Genomic DNA, 21,816 nt, shown 5'->3' on the forward strand with positions numbered 1-21,816 from the left:
GCCATCTTCCTCCAATTCATCCAAGTGTTAAGACCACTCACACAAAAACAAAACCAGGCCAGTCCAAGGTGCCTGAAATACACAAATGCCAACCCGTCCTGGACCCAAAAATCAATGGAACCCAATTCCAGGGTACATTAAGCTATGAAGGGGTCTGTCCATGCTCTCAATGCATGAAGAAGCACCTCAATCACACAGACAGATCAGCACTGTCCCACAGCAAGGTTGCTTAATTCCCCAGCTGCAATTTTGATCAACCACATCACCAAGATCCAGATTCCTTCACTTGACAGTGGTTCTTGGGGCTCCAAAGATACAGCCCTCAAGTTTCAGACTCAGACAAAAGCAAAGCAACCAACGTACTCATCTTGGCCTAGAGATAAGCAGTGGTTTCCTGAAGAGAGTGCTGATGTCCAGTTTAAAATGAAAGTCACCATTAAAACACAAATAAGTAACGGCATTTTGCAATTAAATGTACAATACAAACTGATAGTTGCAGGAAAACAAACTTAAACATGAAACTCCTTGTTAGTATCCCTTCAATTCTTAGGCATTAAAGAAGTACAATTATCTCTGAGATAAGATGAAATATAAATGTATCTATGCAAACACACATGAAATTATATCTTAAACTAAGCAAATACACAGTGCCATAGCTGTGTATCTACTGGGTATGCATAGATACTCTGTACTTTATGCAAGTCATTTTTAAGGTAATTGAGTATTTAACACAGGTCCTCCAAAGACATCATTTACTTTGCTGAGCTACAGCATAAGTGAACTGATCAGTACTGCTGTGGCAGAGAAACTATTTTCATACCAAAATAATTAATCCCACCTCATGGATAAACCACAGATTTGACCACGTCTTTCAAGAGAACAGAGCTCATTACATTTATGAATTATTTTCTCACTATTACTGATTTACATATAACTTCAGCTTCTCAAACTCACTCCCACTGTGCCCAATACATGAGTTATTTTTAACTGACAGTCTTGAAATAACGAAGGCAAGGGAGGCAACCACATCTACTTCAGGGTCAAACAAGGCCAACTCCTAAAATCACAACACAGGATTCCTGGGGGCGAGTGTGAAATAAGCAAATTGCATTTGGAACGTCTCTACTTCTAATTGGTACAACTTTCTTCCATAAGTTAAGTAGGTGGTGCATCTGGAAACCGTCCTTTGGAGTTCTACACTCCATACATGTTTCTAAGCACATAAACGTCATCCACCAGAAATGCAGTGACAGCCCTGTCACCCACCTTTGCTGCCACAAGAATTCAGCTGTCTTTTCAGCAAGAAAAACCCAGCCAGCCACACAACTCAACCTCAATATCTTCTTCCCCAAGGGTTGTTGCAGCAGCGCTCGTTTTGCACCAGCCCTGGGTGAAAACAATTCTCACTGTCTCTTTAACGAAAACCTTGTTATGCAGGAAGTATGATAAACTTCTGCTTATTCATTTACCCACAATATTGTTCTACACTAGTGACTGGAATCCCAGTGGCTTAATACTGATACTGTAACGTCATGAGTTGCCTACTGGAGAGTAATTATCTCGTTCTCACAGGAAGCCAAAGGCCCAAGATCCTTTGGTAATCAGCATTACAACACTCGGGGAAAAATATCAAAACAGCCAACATAAAATCTACTATGCTCGGGGGGCAAAGTTATCAAAAACATGCTCTGAAAGACTGGAGAAGGGAGAGATCCAGAACCAGTTAATGCAAATACAAAATGAAATTAATCAAAGCAATTTAAATTTCTCCTTTAAGAAGGTGCTGACTGCCCTTAATACCCTCCATTAACTTCAAAGAGGATTTGAGGAATTCTCACAGAAGCTGTTTCCAAGAGAAGCTTCTCCTATACCTTAAATCATCCATTTAAACAGCATGAAAGACAGCTGAGCCAGTTGAAGCACAGCTCTGTAGCCATACCCAAGGATTTCATCCCAGGCATAGACCTCTTCTCACAAGACAGTCCTTCTCCTTAAGGAGAACGGAGGAGCATGGAGGAGCAGAGTTCTGCAGTTTGCCAAGGATGGGAAGACTACCTAAACCATAAAATGGAATTATGCAGATGGTCAATCAGTCTAAATGAAAGCCAGTGAGGTACTTTATGTAGCACTCATGATCCCATGTCCACCCCTTCCATCTAGCCATACATGTACAGTTGTTTGCTATCTTACTCAAAAAATGAGTAGCCTAAATATACTTCAATCCCTGGGAGCATCATCACATGCATTGCTTCTGCTTTCACCAAAACACAATCTTTTAAGAAGTGAAATATTTTCAGTTCTGAAAACACTAGTTATAGGCAGCTTCACCTGTTTCACAATGGAGAGAGTCTAAAGCACAGTAATTTATCACTGTATAGAGCCCCTTAAAATTTTGCTGTCCAGCACTGAGGACCATGCTCCCACATCAGGGCTGGGCAGAAATGCCCTGAGGAAGCACCAAATCAGAGCTGCCATCAGACCTTTGCTCACAGAGCTGAGGTGCTTCTCACAGAGACCACAGCACCCACAGGGGGAAGGTCAGTCCCACACAAAGGTGTCCTTTCCCTAATCTCTCCACACACAGGGCCAACCCCTCTACAGACACAAGGACAGAGCTGTGCTCCTCAGCAGTGTTTTCTCAAGACCAAGCACAGTTCAGCCATTTATCAGGAAATGGCCTGAGGTAAAACCACAGCCTGAGTCACTGGTTTCTCTTAAAACACAGGTTATTTTGACATTCAGGTATGTGGACGTCAATCACAGTGAATCATTGTGGTTGATAAATGAGCAGTGCAAGTGCTGCACGTTCTCAGGCTGCAGCTGGTCTTGCCTGCACCCACCCCCCAGAAGCCGCATCCTCACCCCCAGGTCTCTCCATGGGAAAGTCAAAAATCACAACAACACACAAGGCCAGAAATGTGGATACAGAGGTTTGAAAATACCAATAAGGAGCTAGATCCTCAGTGGGTCAGCACTGGGGAGCATCTGGCATGGATACTGGTCTTCAGCAGCATTCCCACCTCCATCCACCCACTTTGTCTCTGCCCGTACAAATATTTGTCTGGCTGTGGCGTCAGGCAGATCAGGGAACCCATCCAGCTTTTGCCAGATTACTTTTGAGCTCCTTCAGCCCCATTTCTAACATGAAACAGAGAATAGTATGTTAACATAACTTAGGGGCAGCACGTCATTTGAATGGGGAAGCTGAGGACCTGAATACCTCAGTTTAATTATTGGTATCAGACAGCCTCAAGCCACAGCATCTTGAGCAGCAGCATGCCAAGTTCAGTTGAAAATGCCTTTATTTAAGAAAATAGTAATTCTTATTTTTAAAGCTGTCATTTTTGAAAGGAGATTTATATTTCCTGGCAAAGTCTGAAATCTGTGAAACGAAGCAAGATAATGGACTTTTCTACCTCACTCTACATTAATCCTGACTTAAGAAAGTTTGGCCAGAGAATCTACATATGTCAGCTTAGAGATTTACAGTTACAGTTTGAACTTCTGGCTGTTTGCTGTTGAATATGTTCTGAAAAACTGTAAGAGATTCATAAATGAAAATGCAATTCCTTACAACAAACAAAAACCCCATAAGGAAATATTTTTCTCCTCCCGGTAGCCTTTGGCCCCCTAACAAAACATGCAACTTCTCCGCTGGGAAATCAGGTATGTTTTAACTTGGTCTTTTTTCAGTTCCACAAAGATTTATTAATCATACAGCTCTGAAACTTTGCACCAGAATAGGCACACACCAAAACCTACTACAAATCAAATCTTAGGGGAATCCAGCGCTCCCAAACTGGAAGACCACGTAGGTTCCGGCATAAGCCCGGTTTTCTCTTGTGTTTCTGGGAAAAGTCAGCAGCAGCAAACTACTCAATAATGCAAAAATCTGCCCACTTGTTTCCATGGGAAATTCTAAAAGGGAAAGAATAAACATGACGTCCATTGTTAATATGAGGCTCATATGCACTTACTCATATAATAATGCACTAAATCTTCAGCTGCATATTTTCCAAAGAAGGCACCCAGAAAAGATGAATTCTACAAATAGAGAGGGTTATTTGCATTAAAACATACTTAGTCTGACAACTCCCACCAACACAACAACAACGGAGAATGATTTTCCAAATTAAATACTCCAGATGGTGGGGGGAAAATGGGGCTGTTCCAGACCCTCTCTCTTCTGCTGTCAGGTGCTTATTTCTCTCTTGGCTGCTCTTAAGAATGAGCCATGCTCCTGCTGTAGCCCAGGATGCTGAGCATGCTGTGTCATATGTAAGTTTTCCATACCCAAATAAAATTCAGGCCCGCTAAATAACACACAGGAAGAACTGATTGCTCTCAAAACTTTGATGGGGGTGGAGAGTATTCAGTTGATACTGAAGGGTAATGGACTCTGAAACTGCTGAAAACAATGGCTGATTTGAAATAAATCTCTGTTAGAAGACATCCATGGCTCCAGAGAACGTCCCTGCAACTACAGATATTTCAGATAAGGGCAATTAACATCTTTGCTCATTAACTACAGAACCTATCAGAAGACATTTATCAAATTCAGCAATTAGCAGTACTATACCACAATACGCAGTACAGTACAATTTGTCTTTTTCTTGACATGGAAGAATTTACTGCCATGCTCACTTGTCATGATGACTTGAGAGAGTCAATGTTAATCTCGTGGAGATTAACCTGATAACAAAACAGACAAAAAGACTAACAGCAAGGAGACACCCAACTCTGCCCCAAAACTACACAAAGGTATTTCTGAGCTTTCTTGGAACAACATTCTCATCTAATCCATCAGACTCTGTGTTTCCCCAGCCTGCCCATCATAACCATTCCCTCCCCACTCCTCCAGATAAGTGGTTTTATGTGTTGGACCACAAGAAAAGATTCCACCTGCTCTGTGTAGTGAAATGGGTGCTCAATCCATGGGGTCTCCCATGGGGCAAACCTAAATTATTTTTTGGTACATGGAAACAAATTGTGACACTGTGACCCAAATCTTCAGTGACCTATGTCAGTCAAAGCTGAGGGTGTATTAGTTCAGTAGTATGATAGAAAAAAGAGAGAGGGGGTTTTCCAGCACAATTCTCTGTGTGTGGGTGACTGTGTGCATAAACAGCCATGCATGTCTGTGTGCATAAATGTACACACACACACCTGTCTTTCTTTACAGCTACACAGTGATAAAAGATAGCAGAAATATATCCCACATTCTCTGCACAAAAATACAGCAGCAACTGTCATATGCTCAGTGCAAAGTAGCTCAGGTGCAGTGACAAGATTTAACTGAGGAAGACCAGATTCTCCATAGAGCTGGTCATCCAAAATAAATCAGTGGAGCTTCACTGATTTACAAAAGCTGGGAATCTTTACTCAGAAATCCATCAGAAGTTTAACCAAATCTAGCTCAGCAGCAAAAATGTGCATAAATCTCTTCCTTCCTCTAAATATTTAAGACAACCAAGACTGGAGGCTGTTGCATTAATTAACCTTACAAAACTGATAAAAATATAAGAGCCGCCAGTAAGAAACAGCTTACCCCACACTGTGCAGAAAAAAAACCCTCCCAAACTGCAGTAGGGCTGAAATATCAGTTCTGTGGAGCTTTAACAAAGGGACAGGCCAAAACTGTCCATCAAAGAGCTGACAAAAAAAACCTGCTCTCAATATTAGGACATATGAGCTTAAAATATGTAAAACCTGCGTGGCAGACACCAGCAGTGGGAAGAACTTCAAATTAATTCAGATCTGAAGGAAGTTAAAAGCACAGAAGTTCATTATTAAGAAAAAGGGAAATTAAGGCCATGCAATGGAATATGTACCATGACAGGGGAGTCAAGAAGGAAAAATGTATTATTTAGCTGAAACTCATATAGCTTTTTTTTAACAAGGATGTTCTATTTTACTGTCAAGCCCAGGTGAAAGAGCACTTCTGAGGGTTTGCTTATTTGAATTCCTAGGAGTAAAATAAGACATATGTTGAAGACTTTCCAAAGAGACCCATTATCAATATGACCTTGTCTAAGCAGCCTGTAAGAAATCAACCCTTTCTCTCTGGCCAGCTTGAAAAGACAAAGGGAATTCCTCCTGAGACTTCTAGGAGCACTGAATGTTAAATTGGTTGCCATGCTGATGCCCAAAAAGCCCTAAGGTCAAGCCCATCTAAGAAACCTTGTCTCCTGCTTTCAGACCTCTGCTGATAGGGATGAAGACATGCTGCCAGGTGAGCACAGCTTACCACTGAGATAGTGGCCAAATCTGCCAAATCATTGCCAAGGGGAAGGAACTGGTCACAGGCCAGAAATTTGGAGGGGAAAGGGAGGAGTTGTGTTTGACACAGCATGCCAGACACAGAGACTTTCACAGACACTGGCCTGACTGCCCTGCCAGGTGGAGCATCTCTCTGAGTGTGCACTGAAGACTTCAACACCTGCCAAGCAATGTGAAGAACTCTAAGAGCAGAATTGCTATCCCCTACCTTCCAACTGAGAAGAAGAAAATCTCAGTTGAGGTTGCAGCTGCACCATGATCTTGGTCTCACCTGAGGGAACATGAGAAGCCTGAGAGATGTGGGAGAACTCAGACTTCCTGACTCCAACCATGTGAATCAGCTTCAAAAACATCCTCCTCCTCCTAAACTGGGTCACAGATTCATAAGAATGACCACTCCTTAGCAGGGTTCATGTTCTCCATATTTTTGCATTTATCACTGCTGTCCATGAAACTCTCCTCTGGGAAGAAATACTCCCCAGCCTTGACAAGATGGGTAAGTTATTTATCCAACTTCCTTGAAATTACTTCAGCAAAGAAGGGACACCACCAGCCAAAATACAGCAGGTAGTCACAGGAGCAGCTGTCAGAGAACCAGGGACTTCTTGCAGAAAGACGACACACACACACCCACTTCTGTAAGACAGTTGTTAGGGGAATATTGAAAAATCCCTAACTTTTGCCCAGAATATGATATACCTACTGAGTGCTAAATAGATCTCAGGTCACTATAGCAACGATGATTTAACAGAAAACAAAACCACGTCCTTGTTCAAGGCTGCTCCCTATTGTCAATTTTCTTCCAACAAATCAGCTGTGTCACACTCCATGAAATGCATCAAGTGCTGCTAAATCAGAGAGGAGAGAGGGTTCCATGTAAGGATTTCAGACCAAGCAGACACAATGCATGCTAGATTAAAATGCCACCCTTTAATGACTGCAGGGGCAGCCCTGAGAGCTGGGAGTGAAAGGTCATGAGCTGGTTTCAAATACAAAGGTGGCACCTGGATAATCAGTCTGTTGAATAACTGGAAGCTGGTGTGCACTGTGAACAGGAGAGCTCTGTGCAGCAGAGCTGCTTTAGGTACTGTTCCTACTGCAGATCATCCTTGCACTTGCAGTGGTTTTTACTTCTGGTTTCCAGATCCCCAAAGCCTGCTGTTCACTGTCTCTGTTAGGTCAACAAAAGGTGAAGAAGGAAACCACATTTGTTATCAGGGTCACATCCTCTGTGCAAGGATTTGCTCCTCCCATGGAAAATTTTTGGGCTTTACAAACCAAAAAGGCTGAAGGCAGCTGTGAGGGAAGCAACACATTCACCTCTGTCACCTAGGAATGTGAGGTTGAACCTGAAAGGCCATCCAAGTGTAAATTACTGAATTTGTAAGAAGCTGAGCTATCCAGGATCTCAGGTCCCATTAGAAATACAGAATCTGAATCATGGACTCTGCAATATTGACAGTTCTCACCACCACCTCAATGCTCATACCAGCCCATTTCTTACTACACTTTATTTACAAGAAATTAAATTGTTGCAAAATTAAACACAGTATAAATAAAATACACACTAAGTTCTGTTTTTCATTTCAAGAAGCATTCTCCAATATTACTTTTCATGCCCATGCCTTCTACCTGTAGGACAGTGAATCCCTTAGACACTGTAATAATCAAACAACTTCCATTAACAAATTTTTCCTTTCCTTTTAATGCACCCTTAACTCTGCAGCTCCCAGGAAACCACATCCAACCTCAATTTGATGTGCAAGTACAGAATAGGGAGTGCAGTAACCCAACCAAGCTTCTGAATTCCCCATAGGGAATGCTCTTATAATTTTTGGAGAAAATACGAGCAGGTCTTGAGTTCCCAGGAAAAATATTAACACAGCTCTGTACTGTACATAGAGAAGAGAAAGGACATTCAGCAAAGCCTTCAAAAAAGCTATAGATATCCTGCTAATGACAGTTTCGCTAAACTCACACTGTTATTAGGAAAAAAAAACAACAGGCACCTCCTGGGGATGAGTCAGAGCCATTTGGAATCACCTTCTGCTACAGGAGGAGGTGGGAAAACGTGCTTAAAGTGACAGTGCTTTGTCTGACCTGCCTTACCTCCTACAATAACTTGGACAGGTCTACTTAATTTTTAGTGATATTCATCCCTCATGTCTGGAGCAGTGATTTCCCCCTGATTTTGTGTCTCTCAGCACTGCAGAAGGACGGGAATGGAAATTGCCCCTTCCTTCCCTGCAGCAGGAACTCTCCTGCAGAGCCTGGAACCACCCGGTACCTCCTCCAGTGCTGCTCTCCCTCATTGTTTAACATCTGACTGGCTGTTTGTACTGGAGGGAGTGCTGCTATTTAAACAGAGCTGGCTGAAGTATGTGCAAATCCTCTGAGGAGGGGAGACAGTGAGGGAATGGAGAAGGAGAGGGCAACTGCAGTGAAATACCAGAGTAAATATTGGAGAAAAGTGCCAGCTGATTGGGAAATGCATAACGGAGAGGACAGAGAACACCAGCTAGAACCTAAATTACCTTTGTAAGTTCTCTTACTGCGCAAAAAAAGATACAATGAAAGAATACTACCAAAGTGGCGCTTCGGCTTAAGAAAAAAAGTAATTAAATATTTAGCTAAAATCACAAAGGCATTGTGCTCATGGAGAATGAAGTGGTACAAAATTGGCATACCCAACCAGCAAACTTTTTGTTTCAATACAACATTAAATAGTCTAGCAAGCTACTTTTTCAAGAAAGGTGTCCTTATCATCATCTCCACAGACACATTTTGAAAAGCAGAACGGAGAACAGCCCTACAATTAGGCACTATGAAACTGGCAAACCCTTTCATCTGGTGGCTCCTGAAAGGCTGGAGAAGAATTCCAAGGAATTGCAATAGTTCCCCCAGGGATGCCAGTGCACACAGCTTTGAAGAGACGCCTCCCAGAGAAGCCCTGTTTATCAGGAGCTAATGCATCACGCACAGCTCTTCTGTCTTGCAGTGTGTTTTGGAAAACGAAGCCACCTTAGTCCTCCAACAGCATTTTCTGTTCCAACAGGATGATTCAGCCCTCAACAAGACACACTCACTTGTTTCCTCTGCAGGCTCTCACACAGGGCCCACGTGGGCAAAGAAACAGATGTACCTGCCCTCCCTGCTCCTGCTTGAGAGACCAGCCAGGGGCTCCCATCCCACCACACACCAGACCATCCAGATGCATTTCTGGGGGATGCAATTTTGGGATAATCCCAGTTACTTGCACAGCCAACAGCAAATGATGTACAGCTGAAGGTGAAAATAAATATAAGTGCTCCCCAGTCTGCAGGAAAAATCAGCTTTCTGGAGCTTCTATGCTGTCTACTTGACCTTACTTATATTCCCAGACCATAAAGAAGCCACAATGCTGCTGAGAAAAATTGTGTGGCACACACTCAATCAACACAGAGGTGCGTTATACACTCGAGAGTTACACATTCAGTGAAAAAACACCCTCCCAAAACAGCATCTTTGCATCTTAGGGTGACTTCCCCCCCAGCCCCTTCCAGTTTCACATCAAAAATCTGGTTTAAAATAACTCCAGCCTTTAAGATAAACTGAACTTTCAGGTTGTGTCTGCACAACGGCTGCAAGTTTCACTCCCACCTTTGGCAACAATGTTTTGGTTTTCAAGCTCAATTACATTGTCAGGTCTGTGCATAATTCTGCAGCAACATCCTTGTCTTCTATCAGGATTATTGCATTAATTTATTTACTATCTCTAAAGGAAATACCTCATTTCTATAAAATCTTCAATATTGCAAACACAAGTTTGTAAGACTGAGTTTTCCAGTGCACTTGTTCATGGCTTTGACCTCAATGAACAGTTACTACTATGAGCCTGGGAAATTTCCACCAATTTCAGTGAATGTCATTAGTGAACTGCTTGCCCAAAGTTCAACTGGCCACAGATTTTCTAGCAGAAAGCCAACACAACTGTAGTAAATTAGCATTTAATGGTAAATCTGAATTCAATCCATCCCAGTCTTACTGCCACCAGTGAGTGTTGTGGTGTGGACTCTAAACACCGATGAAAACATGAGTAGCTTCCCCTTGGTGAAATTTTGGTTTCAGCAGAATACAAAAGCTTCCAAATTAGATGCATGTTTGAACTCTACACCTGAACACACATCCTGCATTTTGCCCACTACTGCTTGCATCAGCTTTACTCAAAGCAGGAATGGAAAAAAGGGGTAAGTGTTCCTGCCCTCCTCTGTGTAATTAAAATCCACAAATGCCACCACGTCACTGTATGACACCACTGCTGCACAGCTCACAATCCTAACACTGACCTTGGAATTGCCTTGGCTACATGTTCCTACAGCACTAACAGACTCTCATGGCACTATTATGTTGAAAAAACGTGGCTTACCAGCAAATTAACCTGAGCAGAATGAGTTTGAAGGGCTGAAAAATCAAGAATAACTAGCATCATTTTCCTACTTACATCTTTCCAGATACTTTTAACAGAAGAATGCTTTATATAGAGATTTGTTTATTAATTTCCCCAGAGACAAAGAAACAGGTCAAATAAATATATAGCCTCCTAAAATAAGGCACAGCATCCATGTTTAACCTCTGAAAAAGGCCCAAGTGCTCAGCAAGCTTCAACTAGATGTTATCAAGTCATTTTAGGGAAACATTATTATTGAAAAGGAAATACAAAGCTTGCAAAATAAAAGAACTTGTTTTTTTCTCTATCCTGCATCCTGCTGAAAAAGATGTTTTTGCTTTCAGTTTCTGAACCATATATAATTTTAAAATACAATTTCTGAATATCAAATCAGATTCTGTTCTTGTTTTCTTGCAACAAATTACTAGGTCTAACTGGAAATTAACAAAACACAAACCAAAACCAAATTCAAAACTGTACACAGCATCACAGATGATTTCCAAATACTTCAACATTTGCAGTATTTTGGATCTCTAAATTCAACTCAGAAGTTCAGAGAACAACTGAGGAAAATGCTTCTCTGTTTCAGATTTAAGTTCAGAAACTTAACCTCAAATCTTGCTCTTTGGAAAGCAAAAAAAAAAAAAAAAAGTCAGACTCAGATCCAAAGTACCGATAGAAAGTTTCAGTTTGACCCACATCCTAACACCTCCACAGCCAACCCTCATGATTTTCTGCCAGCACCACTCTCGAAGCACAGATCAAAGGTTTTATTGCACATTTGGAGCCATTCCTGTGATGCAAGGATTAGGCATGAAGAAGGAGAATCTTATTTTCAAAGGTGCAACTGCCTGTGAGTGTATCTAGTGCATATCAGAGCATTATGAGCTCAGCTACAAGCACCAGTGCCAGATAAACCACACCTCTGAAATTCTTGTCTTGTCTCCCATTTTCTTTTTTATCTCATCTAAACTCACTGTCTCTACATGCCCGCTCACCAGGAAGGTATACCTAGTCATCAGCCTCCCTATTCTTTTATTTTTATTAATATTTTAATGAAATTGCTTCCATTTCTTTCCAATATATTGTTCCTTTGTGAGGTTGTGACAAGGAGCTGGAAACTGTAGATGCCACTGAATTCTAACAGCACTTCTAAAAACACAGCCCTCCACATCTAATCCTGGCAGTAATCTAGCACTAGATTAAGTATATTATTGTCTCTAGAAATATTACATCCAGCTCTAAATATACAGCAGCAGATGCACGCAGGAGTCCACCACATTGCAGAGAGAAAACTGTCTTCAGCATGAATACAAGTCCTGGTACTTTCAAGAACAAAAGCTTCTTCATCAAGACTCAAACTGGTTATTTCAGTAGCTGCACTAGGTTTTACTTATGTGAAGAAAGAGAAACATAACTCTGTCCTTGAGTACCTATGAGCACCTTGGGCAAGTCATTAGGAAAACTGCTGGTGCACTCAATTTAGAAGCCCAGGTACTTCTACAGGCAACCAGAGGCTGCAACAACCTTTATCACATGAGTAAAGAACTGAGACTCAAACCCTAAACTTGTCATTTGTTCCCTCACACATTCATGAACAGAATGAAAAGCTTGTGAGCTGCAAATTACAAGTCAATGCCAAACTTGCTGGATGAGGTTTGGAAGACGTCAGACTAGACAATCACAATGTTTCTTCTCAGGCGTTAAAAACTACGGTCCCTGACTAATGCTGCACCCATTCAGTTTTCCTAGCAGGAAAAAATTATCCTAGAACAAAGAAGAATGGCAACTGTATTGTCCTTGCTGAGAATGAAGTAGCACAGGCTTGCAACGCTGCCATGACAAATAAACAGAGCTATTGACAAGGCACGTTATAGAAACTATCCATCAACATTACAAAAGCATAAAGAGCCGTGGCAGATCATTAAAATTTTGGGTCAGGAGGGGTGAAGATGACACTTTTGGTGCCAAAAAATGTTTAAGGTGCAAAAATTCATCCATTTCACAAGCAGGATGAATACAACCCTTGATCCTATTGGTCCTGTTTCCAGCACTCAAACTTGCTCTGAGCATCTGCAGTTCACAGGTTTAGGGAAAAAAAAAAAAAAACCATGGTGACAAAAGCCTTATGGAATTTACTTTTCTCCTTAATAATCCCCATCACACAATTGCTCTCCACAACATCTAATTAAAATGCCTTCAAAATGACAGTTCTACAGGAATCTTGGATGCAAGTTATCAGACCATTCCCAGATATTACTCCAGCCCTGTCAGACACAGATGATCAGCAGCTTCTCTGCCATCATACTTGAAGTTTGGACTCCTTGAAATCTCAGTCATCTCATGAACCATTTTAATCAACTAATGACATTCATTAGTATGGACTGACATTATCTGGAGACAGAAATCAGCAGCTGAACTATCAGCATATCTTTAAGAAGGCTGAAACTGAACCAAGCTGAGGATGGAGATGATTCAGGTGATGCTCTATGACACTTCTGTTTTGACCTATAACCAAGTCTAATGCTCTCCACAAAGGAAAGCATCAAAGGTGTGAATTCAGACTACAGACAGAATTCAAGAGGCTAAAACATGTCCTTCTGAGTGATGTAAATACTAAAGTAAATGAAGTATAGCCATATGCAACTGCATTATGGAAAATAAAAAGTACCCACTCCTGCATATCTTCCTTTTTCTTCTGAATGGCCCCAAAATGCTGTTGGGATATCATTAAAAACATACATGAAACCAAAGAATTTTATTAATCTGAGTCTTGGCTTCTCCAATTCCAATAAGCGATCCAACCAAGCCCAGGAAAATCCAGCTCTCAGTGAATCAAATGCTAAGACTCAAATCAGGTGTCCTGGTTTCAGTACTGTATTCCACTTCTGGCATTTCAGCATGACACCAGAGCCAAACCCAGACAGTTCACTGCCCAGAAAACAGACATTCACGTGGCAAAAACTGCACTTCTGATCCAACTTGTTCATCTGGCCAGGCGCATGCACATCATGTCAGCCAGGCACAGGTTCCTCTATGCTCATGTTTTGATTCTAACAGAAAAAGCTTTGAGAATGCAGGATCTCAAAGTGTTGACATCAAGTGGGTTTTAGCAGAATTTAAAATGGGAATTGCAGAACTGGCAGACAGCAGCAGCAGAAGTCATCTCTCCCAGTGTTAACAGGAGTCCTGCTCTGCCCCTAGAACCCAGGTTCACTGGAGTGCCTGAGACAAAACTAACTCTATGCTAAAGTCTGTATTTATAAACTGTTTAGAAATACCTTATGGAAATATTATAGGTTTTTCTTAGAAGGTTTTTTGCCTTTTTGGTTTTTTTTTGTTTAGTTTGCTTTTTAGTATTAATTAGTGCTGTAGGGACCCAAAGCTAATTGCTTTTTAGTATTAATTAGTGCACCAGGGACTCAAAGCTAATGGCAATCACAGCTGAGGGGACACAGCCACTCTGCTGCTCTCACCAAAGCTCTGCAGTTCTCAAAATATGAAACCTTCCTATGTGAACCTGTCAGTTTTTACAAGTCTCTTCTTCCACTACTGTTTATCTAAAACAGTGTTTAGAGATGAGTTTACTACCATCCATCAGAAATGGTAAAAGCAGAGGTTGAAAAAAGCACAAACTCCCCCAGTCAAATAAAAAAATTGCTATCTCATTCTTTTTCTTTCTAGCAAAATCTCCAGCAAACAGAACAGTAAATTTGCAAACCCAGTGAGACTGATCAGAAATTACATATTCTCTGATGCTGGCAAGAGTTCATCAACAACATGCAACAATATCTCTACTACAGGAAGAAGGAAATCTAGGACAACTTTCTACAGCCACCGTTCAAATATAAGCCTTAAATGTCTGAATAGGGCAAGAACACTGAAAAACTGAAACCACTGATCTGGCAAACATAATGGCAGGTCTTCTGTGCTCTCATTCTACAACACTGCACTTTATAATTTGTGCATAACCCATTCACAGAAACCTAAGAGTAAAACCACCATATGGTGAGAAGGAGCAGAATTGAAAATGGTTTATTTCTTGGTGTTTTAATCCCCTTTTGTGAAAACAACGTGTTTCTGTAATGCTAAATAACAAATTATGCGTCTGCAGAATCAGGTTCCTATTTCAATACTGAAAACAGAAAACTCAAGTTTTCCTGCTCTACCCAAATTCTTTGTCAATTATTCTCAAAGAACAAATGAGATTTCTCATTCCAATTGTATTCCAACATGATCAAGACTTACTCCTTCCAGCTCAGAACCTGTAACACTCTTTCATTTTAGCGACTATTAGAAATTAGAGGATGCCAATATTTTATCTGGCAGTCAAAGAAAGCCTTTGAAGTTTGATGTCTACAATGTCAAAAGACAAGTAATGACAGAACTTGATTTGTGCAGATGAGAAACTATTTAAAAATCAGCATGGAAATTTCAGCAACACCCAGTCAGGATCTGGGCTCTCTGAATGTGTTCCAGCTAATGCTTCCGCTTCCAACCAGAAAGTGCCTGTACACAAGGGTGTGAGTTAGAGATAGTGACCTAAAATACACACAAGGGGAGTTTAACATCCACTCTCTGCATGCTTAAAAAGAACAAGGAGAAAAGCACAGCATTCTTTTCGGATTTTGCTGTGCATTTCTGGACACCCTTTCTGAACATTCGCCCCTCAAAATCGGGTTTGCTGTGCTTGGCAGTCTCTTTTGTGTCTTTTGCAACACTGCACACACACAAATTGCCTGTGGTTTCATGCTTTGCTTCCCATTTAAAACTAACACTTAAACAGTAGCTTTATTTTTGTTAAATAAAAGCTTTTTTTTTTTTTTCCTGAATTATAACATCTATTTCTCCTTTTCAGCCTGAGGGAAAAATTATTTTTTACAAATGGCACAAATCATTCTTAGGAGTAGTATCTTGCCTTTACCACTTTGATTCACTAACTTTCATTCATGTCATTCCTCAGCTTTTTGTGCTGTCACAAAAGCAATGACAGCAGGCAGCATAATGTTAATTTTTGGACTGTAAGCTCTTACAACAGATATATGTTGGAGACTCCAAACTACAAAGAAAAAAGCTTAGATAAGGAACACATAACCAAAAGGAGACCATATAACAGAACCAAATACATAACAATGTCTCATCAAAAAGAACTGCTTTTCCCCAATTCTTATATTGAGGGGGATAAACAAAAGAAGTCAGATATTTCCTATATATTTCTGAATGGAAATATATTTTTATTGCTCTATACTTCTGATGGCTGCAGTCCATCTCCTCCTGCAGGCAAGATGAGTTTTATCATTATCCACTGAACAGCAGACAAAGCCTGGACAACAGATGACACCTATATGGTTGACGCTCTGGTTGGGGACAAGAGACCCTCTGTGTTTGGGGTGTTGAGAGCAGCTGACTGTGCTCATTCAGCTTTTGCCTTTCTCAGCAAGCTCAGGTGCCAGGGAACCAGAGGAAGCATCCCAGAGAGGAGAGAGCTGTCACAGCCCAGCCTCACAACACGGGCCACCACTCATCTCTGCAGGCAAGTCCCCCTCCAGTGAGAAACCCTGCACTTTTCACACACCCACCAACTCTCCACATTCCAGCAGTATCAGCTCCTGGGCCAAGAAAGCAGCCAGGAGTGCAGGGAGAGCTGTATTTACGGCTCGGTATCAGCCCCGTGATGCGCCACTTTTGAAGCCGTTTGTCCGCAGTGACGCGCTCTGCCTTCCCCCCGAAGATTATGAAACCGCTCCCAACCCCAGAGCTTCCTCCCTCACACGGCCTTCCAGGGCTGGACTCTGCCACGAGCACTCCCTAATTGCTTCAGCAGAAGCTCAAAGACGTCAGCAGCTGCACTTTCTGCTCCTTATTCCCTGAGAAAGCAGAGGAAAATCTGCAGAGAGCAAGCCCTGGGCGCAGGTTTGGTGTTAGGAGCCCGGTTTTGGGCAGCCGTGCAGGGGAGATGAAGGCTGACCCTGCGTGCTGCGAGCGATGCTCCCTGACCAGGGCTCAGCAAGGGTGACTCCAGCCAGCACCATGGCAGGGAATGCACTGAGAGTCCTCTGTAATCTCACTGACATCTGCAGCTCAGCTCGTCCCAGGGAGGGAGGCAGACCTTCCAAGCAATCCAAACTGAAAAATCAGAACTGTTTAATTGCACAACGAGGGAGAGGAGCTCATCAGCTCCTAAGTTGACCAGCTTGTTACTGCCCTTCCACAACTTTGCCCCAGCTTCCAGAAATCTATTCTGATGATTTTAACAGGCTGCTTTGACCTTTAAGGCTCTTGAAGGTTTCTAGGTTTCATGCACCTTCCTTTAGGCCGTGCCTTAAGCCTGGTAATGTATTGCTGTCTACCTGCAGAATTTCTTGTTTAGCTCATTTTGAAATATTTCATACTCAGAATCTGCCCTCTGTCATCAAAGAGTTTATTTTATTTTTGCCCAAAGGAAACCAAGCATGTCAAATACACAAAAAAAAAAATGAATTACCCAAATCCATTTGCTGCCACAGAGAACTAGCTGCTTCACTTTATTTTCTGTAGAGTAGCAAAAAAGGCACAGCCCCAAACTTGAAGAATCTGTCAAACTAAAATCATCTCACACATAAGATGCCTTATCACAAAGTAGCACACAACAGCTGAGCTTATTTGAGCTTATTTTCTCAAACTGCCTAAATTAGCTTGGCAAAAGCAAGGACAGCACCACTTACAACGTGGTTTGGTACAAGCTTACACTACGTGCCAGTTTTACAAAGCAACCATTCAGCCTGTGACTTCCACATTCTTGCAGGCACAGCCAAGCTCAAGATTCTTAACTAACATAGTCTCCTTACCAGCAAAGAGAACCTTCTCTAATAAATCAGAGGCTCCCAGGACGCTGTCACAGCACAGCCAGGGTAGTAAAGTGCAGATATCACCACCATCCTGAACAGAGGGCAAACAGCTCACACACACATCCTGCCCACCACTACTGCCAATATTCCTGTAGGCTGCTTATGCCAGCAAGCAGAACTCCTTGTTTTGACCATTTTGAAGTTGAAACAATGTTAATAGTATATTTAGCTCAATCAGTCCATAAACTGTACAGGTGTCAGCTTTTGACAAAGCACAGGCAACACCCTGGGATCACAGAAGATGCACATCCCAAGCACCAGCATGCCCATCAATACTGACTGTGGGTGCTTCACACAGCAAGAGCATGCAGGATGTATCACTGTGAATTCCATCAAGTGGACCAATTCAGGAGGAACACGTCCCTTAGGCCAGGGGACAGCATTCACACTCCTGCTCTTGATATGAACACAGCACTGGGGCTTTGCAAAGGGACAGCTGGTTATCAACGAACAGAAGGAAAGCAACGTCATTCAGCCTCAAAATCTCGTTGTCTATCCCTCTTAATTTCTTTATTCTAAAATCTTGGAACACAGGAAATAGAAAGCTTTGCTTTCTATTTGCTTCTGTATGAAAAAGCCTGGTAAAAACCACTGTCTAGCACAGCCATGCTTGGCATGGACTGACACGAGCAAAGTCAGAATGAAGGCCAAAGGAAAAATTGGGTCAGGAGTGTTGAAGCACCTCTGACCTCAGAAGCTGTCCCCAGTGAGCAAGGGATGGGACGTGTAGTAGTGGGAGTCTGTATTGTTGATACTCCAGCTCTGTAGATAAACAGAAACATCTGATTCTGGAAGCAGATAAGCAAACATCTTTCATCAGGGCTAAAACAGATACATTTCAGAGCAATGTGCAACTGCCACTGATCCCTATCAGCAAGCTACCTTTAGATTTCAATTTCAGAGAAAAGATCAGCTTACACGTTGCAAAATAGTAAAAACCGCCCTCCACTTAGACAAGCAAAGCCTTGGCTAACCAAATGTGGGATTATTTACCTACGTCACAGATCTGTGTGTCAGCAAAGCCACTATTTCACCAATCAGTTTCGGGAAAAAAAAGCCAAAAGTGAAATGCAACATGACTGCTCTCTGTTTCCCTACTATCCTGCTGTCAACCCTAGAGAAAATGGGAGGTGCCACAGGCATCAAAGGAAATACAAAACCCAGCAGAAAATACAAACCTAACTTACATGCAATATCCATCTCCAGAACTACAAATTGTAACAAAATCTGAATGGCTTAGAAGGAAATTAGATACAACATCCACCAGTTAGGATAAGAAATGTGAGACAAATCTTCTAGAAAAAGATGGGTTTGCAGTTTCACAGCATGTAGAGGAAAGGCAGGCAAGAAGTCAGCAATGGTGGGCACTTCACTTAGCCCACTGAGACTCAGAAACCCTTGCTTCCCCATGGGGTTCAGTCACTGTCAGGCTGGGCATCTCCTTTGTTTCTCTGTGTCCCAGGTTCCCCATCTCCTCATATGAAGGAATTTTCTTTGCAAGGCACTTGGAGATCCATAGATGAAAGGCAGGGTGGCAGAACTAGGTCAGACAATGCTGATGTACACAATTAACTCTGCAATTTACATGGCTAGAAAGTGTAATTAAAACTCTAATCACTTTTCTCAAAGGTTCAAAATAAGACAGGGTGGGTTGGATTCCAAAATGTAAGACATACATTTGTACTTTGGTTTATATAGCTGTGTAACAGCTTTTTAAAGTAAATACTGCACTTCAGAAGAAAGCAGAGGACAAATCCAGGGATTAACTAGAAGCCACGTCATTTCCTATGATGTATCTATTACTTTACCAAAACCTTTAAAAAAAAAAAAAGCCACCACACACCAACATGAACTTCCTGTACTCTGACCACTGAATGAGCAAGCACAGTTACACTTCAAGAGATCCTCTGAGTAGCTCTACTATTGCACAAGCCACTGCACACAGCACCTAAAACCCAAATCCCAAGTTGGTTTCTTCCAGTGCTACCTTTTCGTACCTCTAAAAATATGGTTGCACGTACCAGTTAAACCAGGCCAAATGCTTTCTCGTGAAAGATACACACAATCTGTTGGCTTTCCAGTGGTGTGTAGTGTAATGCAACACACATTTTCTTCTTTTCTCTCCTTACAGAACCAAACCCCACAGGTTTCCCTGATTCCAATTACCACCAGACACAGCACAGAAACCAGCATCACAGCCGGCAGCAGCCGGCACCTTTTCAAAGGGCATCTGTGGAGAAACCCAGAAATGACTGGCACGGGATCTCTTCGAGGTGGTCTCACCACAAGGGCAGAGCACTGCAAGGAGCCCTTTTTTCCAGCCCTCTGCCCTCGCTGCGCGCCGATGAGCTCACTGGCAGGGCTGCCCGCGGAGCGCCTCCGCCAGCCGGAATTCCAGCTGGAGGAACATACCAGCCACTCATAACCAAAATTATCAGGCTCCATCTCCAACACAGCAGCCAACACCGCCTTTGAAGTGGAAACCGAAGCCCAGGGCTTTTTGACTGTGTGACGAGGGTGCGGATAAACAGAGGCAGCCTTGGTTTCCTGGAAGAGGGGAGAGGAATGAGGGAAGCAATGCATAGCTGGGAGAGGTCTGATGGTTGATTCAGCTCAGCTGACGTCTCCCCTTCTTGCATACCTTTGCACACAGGGAGCTGGTGTGTTTTCTGAGGGCTCTGGTTGCTCGTTGGAGCTGCGACGGGACTGGCAGCTCCTGTTCAGGAAGTGGCCAAGAAATGTGGCTACTCACAGAGGCAAATGTTCCTTCACCCACGCTTCTGCAGAAGAGATGGTCTCCCCATCTGTTCCTCCACCCCCCAGCTCCCCAGATTCCAGAAGAACAGGACACAACAAACGGAGCAGAGACTGATGGTACTACGTTTTTGTAAAGCTGGTTGTAGTACTTGAGGCATAGGACAAACTATGTTTCTAGACAACAACTTAAAACGCAAAGAAGGTAGGTAAATCTCAGTGAATCTTCTCAGAAATTATTAATTCCAGTAGGTTGGATTTACTAGGTGAAATACACACACCCAACTGTGAAGCAACACTCAGCCAGAGCTCTTTTATTATAGCTGTTACACAGAGAAAACACAGATAAGGGACATTTTACAGACCAGCAATGCGATGAAAACGTAGGAAAAGGACACAGGTAAGTGCATCGTGTTTCTTTCTACCCAAAGGGTTAATAAATGCTAGTCTGGATGACCTCCAATTGCATCAAGATGATAAACTTAAAATGAAAAGGCGAAGTCTCTGTTGGAGCCCTAAATATTAAGGGGCTTTTTTTTCTCCTCTATCTCAAATATGTCAGCTGTTACTGGAATTTATTGGTTAAATGGCCGCAGAGACCATTTAAGTAAGAAGCAGCAACATAACCACAAGGGAATTTATTTTATGATTTGCAACGAGGTGCAAATCCTGCCAACCACTTTAAACAATCAAATCAAACCTAATTTCCCCTCCCTGGAAGGACAAAGAGTATATAAATCTAGAAGAAGCTGAAAAGGCCTGTTTTGCTTCTGATCCACACAAATGTTCCTGGTAGCAACTCTAATGGGTTATGGTATCATCCCCACTCTTTCTTCAGGAAAACTAAGGCATGACACAAATCATTTCTACTTAGAGAGCAAATTGTTGAGAAGGTTAAAAAAATGGCTTGCCCACAGGTTCCCAAGGTGCTGCAAGAGCTCTTCCCAAAATGTTTTGTCCTCAAGAGCCCAGATGTCCAGTGCCATTTGGGACACAACAGGATGGCCTTTGCAGAAGGCTCAGGTCTGCTAGAGGTTGCTGCATCTGTCAGCCTGTGTATGCCCTAGATATCTCTAAGTATGTAAATGGTCCCCCACTCTTACCTACTGGTAACTGAATTCCATCCTTTGTAATGACAGCTCCACAAAAAGTTTTGCAACTAAGACTGCATACCACTCTTTTTTGCTCCCTATTTCAAAAAAGCATTAAAATGAAAATGACAGAACAAGGTTTTTCCGAAGAGCTGGCACTAGGGGAAATGAGAAACAACCTGTTTGAGAAGCAATCACATACACCAGCTCCACATGCCATCACTGAAATCCTCCCTATGTGTGTTTGGCATCAGTCAGAGAATAAAATGGGGGAAATAAAAAAACTCAGTCTTTAAAGGACAGAGCAGTCTCCCAAGACTCTTTATGATCTGCCTCTTGTTAAAATGTTTATTTGAATTTATATATTTAGATGGGATGT

At 42.2% G+C, this 21,816-nt stretch overlaps 1 protein-coding gene across 1 annotated transcript in view; it reads right to left on the reverse strand.

Annotated features, from left to right (window-relative positions):
- CMIP (c-Maf inducing protein) overlaps nt 1-21,816 on the reverse strand; it is a 128,748-nt gene that overhangs the window by 61,604 nt on the left and 45,328 nt on the right. The window lies entirely within an intron of this gene.

Source organism: Fringilla coelebs (genome assembly GCF_963513975.1).
Source record: "Fringilla coelebs genome assembly, chromosome: 14".
Taxonomy (NCBI): domain Eukaryota; kingdom Metazoa; phylum Chordata; class Aves; order Passeriformes; family Fringillidae; genus Fringilla; species Fringilla coelebs.